Raw genomic sequence first — 12,081 nt, 5'->3', positions numbered from 1 at the left:
CAAAAGAACATTATAGTTTGCTAGCACCTCCAAAAGTCATTCTCCATGGCCTACTGATCAGTGGCATAGCTAGTGTTTGTGCCACCCTGGGCTGTCTTTGAGTTTGCCACCCTTCCACCCTCATAAATTCATGGTTGAATGGGGCCCCCCAATACACAGCCCTCCCCCTGCAGCCATTCCAATGTCCCGTTACTTGGCTATTTTGTCTTATTTACCATAAACACTGTAATGTGCATACTGTTTTACTTCTACACTGTTTATATGGATTTCATTTAAAACTTTTATTTTATATTTTATAGCACAAACACTAATAGACATCTGCTAAACAAAGCAATATAGACTCAATCTCACAATGAAAATAGACTTAGGATTAAAACTTCTTTGCCCTTGAAACTCACATTCATTGAAACAGCACTGAAACCCACATTCAAAGAAAATACATCTGGCCAGTGGCGGATAATGATTACCTTTGGGCTGTTTTCAAATCATAGGCCCCTTGCAGACGGAACATACATATGTTATTTGATACACCTTCCTGATTGTATTAAATTATATTCCTTGTATAATACAGCACACATATTAGAGCGAGTTTTAAATTTATTGTTCTGAACATTTTTCCAGTAAGCAATGAAACGAAATGTATGAATCAATAATAACAAAACATCCAATTCAGAACATTTCCATCAAAAAAGTCTACTCAGACTTTAATCATTACAATCCACCAATATCAGTAAATGTGAACAATCTCCGCAGAAGTAAAAGTCATCTAAATAATTCCACGTTAAAGAGATCTGTGACTAATGAAGAGGTTTCTGCTAGCAAACAACTTTATATTTCATTGTTTCATCTACAAATAAAGTGTCTGTTGCCCTTGAGGGATAAATTGCCTATGTTACATTAAAAAAATGACAAGCTAGTAATATTGCAATAGGGAATGGATGGGGTTTATATCAGAACATCGAAGTATTAAATCTTCGAATGTTCTGATATCAAACACTATTCGACGAATGCTAAAAATAGAGAAGCTGAAGAACAGCTAATTCTTTCCTCGGGAAAGAATTTGGTTGGCCGTTTCTATGGCTTCGCTATTCTTAACGCTGTGGTGGAAAGTTACAGGTTGTGTTCAGGTAAGTGTGCAATTGTTTGTATGTTAGGGTTAGGCTAAGTGAGTTAGGGTTAGGGCATGGGTTAGGCGTGTGTGCGATAGTGACAGACTTTAGGGTTAGGGGCGGTTTAAGTGAGTTAGGGTTAGGGCACAGGTTACATGAGTGTGCGATAGTGACGGACCTTAGGGTTAGGGTTTGGGTTAAGGTAAGTGGGTAGGTAGTAGTGTATGTTTAGTTTAGTGTAGCATTAGATGTAGGAATTTAAGTGTATGTGTGTGGTTGCTGATTGTTTGATGTGCTTGTGTTGTGTGTATGTGTTTCGGAGCAGCAAATTTTTTCCATGGGGAAAAAATTCGCTGTTCTGAATGTTCGATATTTTCATATTTAGATGTTTTGGGGCCAATGAAATAGCATTCACTATTTTCATCTTTCAATAATGTGATATAAACACAATGGATGGCAACCTGATAACAGGTTCATAGTTACTAGGTATCTCTGCCAAAGAGGACATAGTCAGGACCGCAGCATTCACCCCCTTTAAAAGTACAACAAAGTACAGTATCAGCAATCCATCTACATACTGTGGGAGTAGAACCCACAGCCTTCTGCATCAAAAGCAAGCAGTCTACTTGTTATGCTACTAGCAACAAACACAAACAGCCTTGGCATAAGCAGCATTAAACCTATCTCCCACTGAAGAGCTATGCAGCATAAGAAATCTGGGAAAAGCAAAAATGTATTGGGGGGGGACAAAGGCCCAAAACCAGGGACACATTTTAAATATTGCTTGTATAATCTTAGAAAAGTTGCTAGAATAAAATGTTTTGTGTTACCATGAATTTCCTGAAAGACAGGAAGACTGAAACTTAAATGGCTGTCATTATTTAGTGAATTAAGTTCTCATTGATTTGCCAGAAAAACAGAAATTTTAAGAGGAACATACCACAAGTATGATGACTACAGTTGCACCCTGTATGACAAGACAGAATATATACTGGTTAACCCTGAAGGAAAACAATGTTATTCAGAAATAAACCATACAGTGAGAAGTATAATTTTCTGCCGACGCAGTTGAACATTATGATTGCTCAGGACTCAGGAGTAATCTGTCAGCTTTGCAGGCAATGTGCAGTTTTCTGGAGGCACAACAGCATTGCTGTTAATATACTGGGCTGCATTGCTGGGGGCATGACATTGAAGCCCATTAACCCCTCCTTGCATATAGTATAACTTGAGCAAATCACCTGGTTTCCCTAGTATTTCAGATTATGCCTGAAAATGATCTTTTAGCACAGTGGGTATACCTGATTAGTTAAATTAGAAGTAACTGATGATGGTTGAACTTGTTTAGGGACGATTTCGACTTAACCCAAAAGAACAGCAGCATTATGTCTCATGGCAGTATGTTGACTCATGACTCTCAGGTTCAGTCCTAACATTAAATCACTATACTAAGTTACAGAGGCTTTGCTGTGAAAGTCACTCTTAGCAGTGTTTTCATTTAAGACCTTATAGAAAAAAGTATGCAACAAAATTATTGTCTTAAATAGCACGGAATCTAATGTATGTCATGGAGAAATGCTATCAGCACTTTTCAAATGCATACTTACAACTTGATTTGCTGTTATTTTCAGTGTGGACCTTTTACATGTCCCACCTCTTGAAATAGTTAGGTGACATTGCCATGATAGAAGAGCTTGCCCATCAATACCAAATGTTTACTAAAAAATGAAGAACTTTAAAACACATATATTAATAAGGAGCTTATTCAAATTAATTGTATTATATTAAGTATGGAAAGTGCATTGTAGAAAATAACATGACATGAATAAGTCATTCTAAGAAAATGATAAACTGATTGGCATATTTTGGATATCATTGTAAAAGACATGAACACTCTCCTTTCCAAATGTTTCTACTGGTTTATACCATATAGGAAGTGTCATTCACTTACGGACTATGTTGTTGCACCTTTATGGAGAGAAATAATCTTTTGGTATTGTTTATTTAGCATATGTTACTTGCTGTTGTAAAATTCTTTCCTGATGATTGTGGAAGCACTAACAATTCTTATGTTTTAAAAAAATGCTAATAGCTGGTGCAACAACAAATCATCTTGCAGCTAGCTGTTCTGCAGGGATAGATGAAATAAATCCCCCTTCTTTATTTGGATAGCCTAAATGTCCCATTCCTCATTGATTCCATGAAAGTAAATATTGCTCCAGCTAACTCTGCTTTGGTCAGCAACCTGGATCCTGGAGGAATCCACTGGGGAAGGACAAGGGTAAACAACTGAGATCTGGTCACCCCCAGGAAGTCCTGCTGCGGAGTCCCCCACCTATGCAAGGTCCAGACTTGGCTTCTACACAAAGGGGCACAGAGGCTTGAGCTTGAACAAAGAATGCCTGCACTCCACCCAGGAATTATGGATGCGTGAAACCACCCACTCAGGACATCTGTCTAGGCAGGCAATGCACAATGCCTGCCCTCTGACAGGGGTAGGACTTTTAGGAATCACAAAAAATTCCTAAAAGTCTGCAGAAGTCCTAAACGTCTGTAGAATAATGTCCCCCACTCTTGCTTTTCACTCCTTCTGTCTTCCGACACCAGGAGCAGACAGTAATGAATGAGCCTGTTGGGATTATTTGATGACCTTGAGATCTGCAACAAATGTCAAAAATATCCCCTTTCTTATTACACTTCATTGCCCTTTCTTAACCAAGTAAGATGGCACAACCGTTTCCTTAGCATTAGTCTCCTCTTACCTGTAGCAGCTCAGCCTTCCTTCTCTGTTTGCTTTACTTCTTCCTGTTTAATTGCCTTTGATCTCCTTCTTTCATTTCTGGCAACACTTACCCACTAAAGCTTCATCCTAATAAATTAGTTACCCCAGCTGTCAGTAAAACAGAATAATTGATGGGCCTGAGAGTGGCTACAAATATAATACACTAACACAGAGTTAGACTATCTAAGGAAAGAGACAGGTTATGCCTGGATCCACTGGTGGAATGTCCAGTATCGTTGTTGAGGCATGTGGCATACATGTGTAGCCATGTGGCATGGCCATTCTCCTATGAGCCAACACTGAATTATGAAATCTATTTTGGTATGTCGCTGATCTCCTGTACACTAAAATTAACAACACACACACACACACACACACACACACACACACACACACACACACACACACACACACACACACACACACACACACACACACACACACACACACACACACACAGCCCTGCAACTTGCAGAACGAACCCTGTAACAGCAGCAGTAAACTTAACTTGCAGAATGGAACTTGCAACAGTAAACTTGGAGAACGGACCCTAACTCGCAAACGGAACTTCAGAAAGGACCCCCGGCAGCAACAAATCAGCACTCTCCTTATATGCAAACTCTCCTTAAATGAACAAACTCTGCTTACAGCAGCAATACAGGATGGCAAACGGCACCAGTAAACATATAGAAAAAGAACCAGTAACTTACTGTAACAGCAGTGAACTCCTCCTTACAGCAAAACAGAAGTAGTAAGCATACACACACACCCCCACCCTGCAACTTGCAGAATGGACCCTGTAACAGCAACAGTAAGCACTTGTAGAATGGACCCTGCAACAGTAAACTTGGAGAATGGACCCTGCAAACTCACAAACGACACTTGAAAATGGACCCTTGGCAGCAGCAAAGCAGCAATTTCCTTATATGCAAACTCTCCTTAAACAAACAAACTCTCCTTACAGCAGCAATATGGGATGGCAAATGGCACCAGTACACAGTCAGAAAATGAACCAGTAACTTACAGCAGTGAACTCCTCCTTACAGCAAAACAGAAGTAGTCAACATACAAATAAACATAGTAAACATAAAACATACAAATGAGCAGCAGGCAGCAGCAGCAACCTCCTTATATGCAGAACAGAACTCTGGAGTTGGAAGGAGAACGGAACCTGCAAACTCTCCTTAAACCCTCGGCAGCAGCAAATGTCAGAAGAACTAGCAGCAGCAATCTCCTTACATGCAAAATGGAACCCAACCAGCAACGATCTCCTTACATGCAAAATGGAACCCTCCTTACAGCAGCAACACAGGACAGCAAATGGCACCAGTAAACATGCAGAACAAGCAAGAACCAGTAAACTTTATTTTGTATTATTGACAATCCCAAAAGTGCCGCCCGCCTTTCACCCCCCCTACATGTTGCCATATGGATTACAGAAATAAACACAGACAGTAGTAGTAGTACACACCTCCTCCAGCCCTCAGACAAATTCTGACAGGCTGGCAGTCTGCTCATGAAGCTGACGTCATCGCACATGCCCCCTGCCCGTGATGACATCAGCAGAAATGCACCCAAAAAAAAAATTAAAAAAACCCCAGGAAATTAAAGGGGCCACTCGGGAATTCATGGCACCCCATTTTGTTTACCTCAAAACCAGTAAATACCAAGGAATTTTGTATGGTTGGCATGATTCCTATATGCATGCAGAGTACAAAAGCAAACAGTAGACAACATGGAAGAAGTCTAAAGTGCTTTTATACAACTATACAAAAACATTATTTAAGAAAGATAAGCAATTTAATGTCATTGTATAATAGCAATAACCCATGACTGGATGTGGGTATCACAGGATTTACTCTAGTTTGGCTTTATTTAATCAATTCGGTTTCACTCTTGTGCATGTATTCATGTATACGTATAGAGACTGGTAGGGCTATGAAAAAAAAAATCAATCAAAGCAGACAGCTTTACAGCTATAAGGGACCAGAAGACTAAAACAGGATATGAAGAAAATTATAACAATAATGATGACATTAAGAAAACTGGACAACAGAAAACTGCACTAAGTGAAAGTATGACAAATACTGCTCAAGCTCAAACTAAAACTAAAAACAGTAATATAAAGTACAAGCAGGGTCATAAGCAGAGCTAAACCAAAGTACTTCAGATATTTTGGTATGCAGGCAATGATTATGAGAATTGTTAACCGTTAATTAAACAACTGTGCAAATTACTCCAGACCAATAGTCAGTGGATATAAAGATAGTAAGCACAGATAAAGAATGTAAGTTGCAGTTCAAATAACTCTTGAATGGTAAAGACTGAGAATGTTAGCACTCCTTTCCTGAGCAATAGTTGTTGGATATGAAGTGGTGCAAAACAGTAACTCAAGGTAATATGTACAATGCTCCTACTGCTGAGGCCTGCACAGAGGTTGAGGCAGTGAAAGGCAGTAGACTAGTTCAGAAAGCAAAGTAAAATCCATAGAACAACTTTTGCTTCTAACATCTTCAAAGGACTGTGTTAAATTAAATAAAGTTAGCAATCTAGTTTTTAATTGGTCAGAATATTATCTTTCTCTGTGTTATGCTGTACTGAACAAGAGAACATTAGGTAGAACAACACAGTAGTATTAAATTTATGTTACAATACAAAAAGACTACTGTTTGAATGCTGGTCTTACGTAAACTGTAAGATGTGCCACTTTAATAATCACAAAAAATGTTATCTGTAAAATATTTTCTAATGCTAAAGTGATTATAGTTAATGTTAAAAATGAGATGCAAGGTGCATGGGTGTGGTAGGTGGGGACAACCTAGCCTGACAAAACTCCAAACCACTGCTTAGTTCCATTGCGGTTTGGCTGTTCCTACAACTCTGTTTTACTAATTTAAGTAATCTGGTGAGGTACTATTTTGCTACATATTTTGAATCCAGTTCTATCTTCTATCAACGTCTCTCAAAGCAGCATTATATAGCAACAAAAAGTGTGGTAATAGAAGACACACAGAGTAAAAAGTTCATGTTAGTCAACACTGAGGTCTTAAGAGGAAGAAACACTTAATACTCTCACAGGCTAATGGCTGTCTGCTACACTGATTCATCAAAACGTGCAAGAACAGTAAATAGACAACCTTTGTTAAGTTTATTTTGCAATGCCACCTACCTCAGCTTTATATGGCTTTAGTGGAATTAATCATAGAAAATACAGTCACAAAATAAGAAAGGACGAATGTAACAACTGTTTGATGAAAGGGTGTGGCATAACCTAACCTGATGTAGGATCTGTTTACTACTGATATCTGACAGGCACACATGCTATAAGCCACGATGTACAAATTTTAAGAGTAACATTCTGTTCATCACATGTCTATCAAATATCCAAACTTAAACAAGTTAACAAAATAAAAAGGTACAAATGACCTAGTAAAGAAGAGAACTGTGTCAAGGAAATGTACGCTTGATATAATACTAACTATCCAGCTGAAAAACTGTAATATAATAATGTAATATTCTTAGTACAAATTGTATATGTGGTGGATATTTAATTTTGTATTCAGGATATATTGCTCACCTTTTGGTTAATCTGTGCATGTGTGTGTGTGTGGGGAGGGGGGGTAGGGGGGTTGCAACTGGCTGGAAGGTGATGCCCATTCCAAAAAATCAGTTATACTCTTTGCACACAGCTGCATCATGACAAAGTCACATAACCTGTAAAAATGTGACAAAGGGAAATTTAGCTCAAGTGCGATAATTACTGTACTCTGTACTGGATTGTAAATAGTTATCAACACTTCAGCTTAACACTGTGTAACAGTACTACTGCCTAACCTTGATACAGTATTGTAGAACAGTAACATAATCATAAATGACTGCTGACAAGGATGCACTCCCATATCTTATCAATAATGTTTAAGTTATTATTTCTGAGAAAATGCCATTTAAGGCCAACTGAAGACAAAAACAATGGGAGCATTAGGCATTAGTAAAAGCTGATGAGTAAACAATAAACAGAACAAAGTTAATTTACCACAGATTTAAAACTGGTATTCCTGTTTAGTGGGAATTCATGCCATGTTTAGCTGTTGGGTCACTGTTCTTAAGTAAACGTCATAAAGCTGAATTGGTCCTCCTTTTGAGCAATCAGCGTAAAGTCTGATTTTTGACTCTTGGGTTCCAGGACACCTGGTAGTCCTATTTTTGTTGATTCTATGGACACTGTATAGTAATTTTGATGCCAGGTGTGACTTGCTGTACATTTTAAGATAATAATTATTTAACATTGCTTAACAAGTTTTCTATTTAGTATCATTAGCTCAGATCAAGCTACTCTCTTGACAACTGCTGCAATTCGATTTGGTCCATTCATACTCAATTTCCAATAGGATCATAGGAGGTTACTAGGCTAATGACCCTAGGGCCCTTACAGGCCTAGCCAAGTCTTACCCTTATTTCCATGATCAGCACCTATCACCCCTGTCCAAGAGAGATATAGGTGGAACCCCTGGGGTGAATTTATGGTTACCCATCCAATCATCCAGATTGCATTTGAAGAGAGCCAATGAGGGGCTCTGCTTGACATGAAGCAGGAGTCTGTTCCAAGGTGTGGTAACCTCTGGGAGACAAATCTGTCCCTCCAGCAGGTTCTATTAATGTCACATGCCAGGTTAAAAAAAAAAACACAGCACCATTAGAGCAAGTAACCCATGTACCATTCAGCTTACAGATATGCAGCATTTCCAATAAAACAGGCTCAAAAATGTCCTTATATGCAAGGCAGAGATCGCCTCTGAGTTGTCTGTATGAAACAGAATAAAGTCACAGTGATTTCAGATGATCTTCATAGGACAGATGCTGAAGACTTTGAATTTTCCTTGTGGGAACCTTTGTGGTCTCTCCAATTGCTGCAGGTGCTTGAAACGGTACATACCAAAAGGGGCATTGTGCTCAATTATTGGCCTGATGAGGGAAGAGGACAAGGATTTTATAACTTCTTTTTTCTGGAGGCAATGCCCTTATGAGATGAGCAATATAGAATGCCCTTCCTGCCACTGTGGATTCATGGTGATCAGAGGTAAGGTTGCTGTCAACCTGTGTGCCCAGGTCTCTCACCACTGAGTGCATACATAAGGTGTTGTTATTGATGTGGTAGTTAGCAGGAACATCACTCTTACTGATAGGGATGATGATACATTTTTTTGCATTGAGTTTATGCCATGACTTTGGCACCAGTCATTTGTTTGTGTAAAACCCTATTGTAGGATGTTGACTTCGTTTGGAGATTCTGTGACCACTCCCAGTTTACAGTCATCAGTAAACTCTGTCAGCCACAGACCTTTAGTTTTAGCTTGCACTTCGGAGAAATAGATTCCAAACAGTAGAGTTTCTGTGACTGATCCCTGTGGAACACCACTGGTTACAGGTTTGGTGATGGAGGTGGATTCCCCTATTTTGACTTTATGGGTTCTATCAGTGACCCAGTTAGTGACCCATCTAATGATATCTGGGTTGATACCTAGCTGAGTTAGTTTGTCAATTATGCTGGAGTGAGGGATAGTGTCAAAAGCCTTGGCTAAGTCTAGGTAGGTTGTGTGCACAGATTTCCCCTCATCAAGGGCCTTGGTGACTGACTTGAAGAAGTTCACCAGGTTTAACAGGCAGGATCTCCCTTTCACAAATCCACATTGAGTAGGGTCAGGTGTTTGGAGGTTACCAATGTCTTTGTTGATAAGGGCCATGATAATTTTCTCCATGGCCTTGTAGATAAGGCTAGTCAGGCTATTATGTCTATAGTTCCTGGGGTCAGTTGAAGCACCATCTTTGTGCAAGGGGATAACGGTGGTCTTTTTCCATTCAACTGGGATGAAGCCAGTGCTTAGACTATGATTGAAAAGAGTACCCAATGGTGTTCCTAATTCTTGTTTGAGCCCATGGATTCTGTGTTTTTGACCTTAGAGAGGGCATTCATGACCTGCTCTTTAGAGATACAAGGTAGAGGACAGGTGGTAGGGATGTCTTTGGGTAAGTGTGTGGAGACAGTGGAGTGAAGTTTTCACAGAACCTGTCAGTTAACAGGATAGCAATGTCCACAGGCTCAGTATAAGTGGTATCCTTTACTACCAATTTGGCACAGACCTGGGCCTGTCCTTTTAGATAATGAATGTAACTAAAGAATGCCTTATGGTTGTCCTTAGTTGAGGAATCTAATGTGGGATCATAGCTTGCCTTTGAAGACCTCACAAGAAGTCTTATTGGCTTGTTTAAGCTGAGGAGAGAGAGTTTCCAGTTTAGAGCTCCCTCCCTCTTACTCCTAGACAGCAATTTCTTCCTCTTATTGTAAAGCCGGTTAATGGCAGTTGTCCACCAGACAGGTTTGCTCTTCCTTGAGGAACTTGTTTCAGTCCTATCAGATGTGTCTGAGTCAGTGCAGTTCTTCAGGTGTTTCTATAAAGTATTTGTGTAGAATTTGGCATAGTCGCCAGTTCCATCTGAGGGGAGGTTCAGTGAAGCTATTTATACCATCCTGTAAGAGGCTAAAATCTGTTTTGATGAAGTTTTTTTTAATTTAGTTGGCGCTGGGGGGAGGAGGTCAGGTGTGATAGTAACTTTGAATGAGACTGAGTCACATCTCATCAGGGAAGACTTTATAATGGGGTGCTACAGTGGTCCCCATATTGGTAAGCAACAGATGCAGGATGTTGGCACTCTTGTGGGGCTGTCAACTAGCTGATCAAGGGCATTGGAGTTAATGAAGTTGAGGATCCTTTGGGCAAGTGAGTTTGCTCATGAGTAATTTCCCCAGTCAATGGATGGGTAGTTAAAGTTGCCCAAATCCATGATGTTTGGATGTATCTAGATAGACTCAAGTAGATCCAAATAGGCAGAGTGGGTGTCCTGATTCATGGAGGGGGGGGGGGTCCTGCAGCTGGCAATGACTTGACTAGGTGTCCTACCAACAGTTAATTGCACCTGAAGTATCTCCAGGCAATCATGCTGTCTAATCAAACTGGAGGTGTATTTATCATTAATGAATATTGATAAACTGCCTGCTTTAGTTTTCATGCCTTCAGTGCCAGACTAGAGTCAAGCTCAACAGGGTCTTCTTTCCCTGCTGATTCTGCCAAGCCCGTTCCCTTGGCTGTGGTTTCACTAGATAGTAGGCAGGTGCAGTGGGAATGCTTGCACAGGTAAGGTATCATGTACTGCCCTGGGGTTACAACTTCTTGTGACATAGACAGCATTACTGACCACTTATGCTGTCTGCTGCATCCCTCCTTTGTGCAAAGTTATGGGTCCAGGGTTCTGTGATTAAAGGAAGTTTTAAAAGCTATCTGTTCTTTCTGATTGTAATCCTTATCTCTGCATTCCCTGTTTGAGCCTTGCTTTGTTGTCTTCTGTTTTACTGTATAATGTATTAATTGACTTCATTACCACATGTACATTGTAGTTTTGCTTGATGTGTTCAACCTACATTGTATTCATAATCCAGAACACTATTCCCCAAGCCTCCACTAAAAGCTTGCACTGCACAATGGGACAACCCTGTTAAAACATAAAGTAAAATAATAAAATAAGTAACACATATTTCCTCCTTTGAATTCACATAGGTTGTGCAGCATTCCTGTCTGCCTAGATTCAGGAGCATTTAATATGAATATGTGAAGTCTCTTGCCACCACAGGAAGTACCTTGTGAGGTGAGCAATACCTGAATCCCTCTAACAAAGAAAGGAAAGCTGTCACATGCTCTGTCCTTTCATACTTGCTTTTCAGAAATCTAAACCCACTCCTGAATAGAAGTCACTAACATTTTAAACAAAAGTGTTAACACTACTAATGGTCGGGACGTGTTCCTATTCAACCAGAACAAGATAAAGTGTAATACAGAGTTCCACTTTTAATCCTAGTTTAATAAAACTCTGAAGAGATCAGAAGAGACCCTCTAATCTCTGTCATCTTTGTGTTTTGCTGATTATTAAGAGGAAAGAGTTGACAAGGGAACAACTATTAGGGATGACATTAAACTAGTGGGCAAATAAATTAAAATGAAGTGGACCATCAACAAATAATTAAACTAAAGTGATAACAATAAGTTATTAGTTTGTTAAACAGTATAAGTAGCACAGTTCTGATGGACGTTTTTTTTAACAATGCCCAGTCACAGATTAACTGTGCCTTGGGTCCTTAGT

General features: G+C 39.6%; 1 protein-coding gene across 2 annotated transcripts in view; it reads right to left on the bottom strand.

Moving 5' to 3' along the window:
* The window catches only part of ARSG (arylsulfatase G), a 1,771,349-nt gene that overhangs the window by 212,962 nt on the left and 1,546,306 nt on the right, over nucleotides 1–12,081 (bottom strand). The gene's annotated exons all lie outside the window — the stretch shown is intronic.

This window comes from Protopterus annectens, chromosome 10.part0 (genome assembly GCF_019279795.1).
Source record: "Protopterus annectens isolate FY-2018-M chromosome 10.part0, PAN1.0, whole genome shotgun sequence".
Lineage (NCBI taxonomy): Eukaryota > Metazoa > Chordata > Ceratodontiformes > Protopteridae > Protopterus > Protopterus annectens.
Note: the sequence above shows the minus strand (reverse complement) of the source record. Positions and strands in the feature narration are given on the sequence as shown.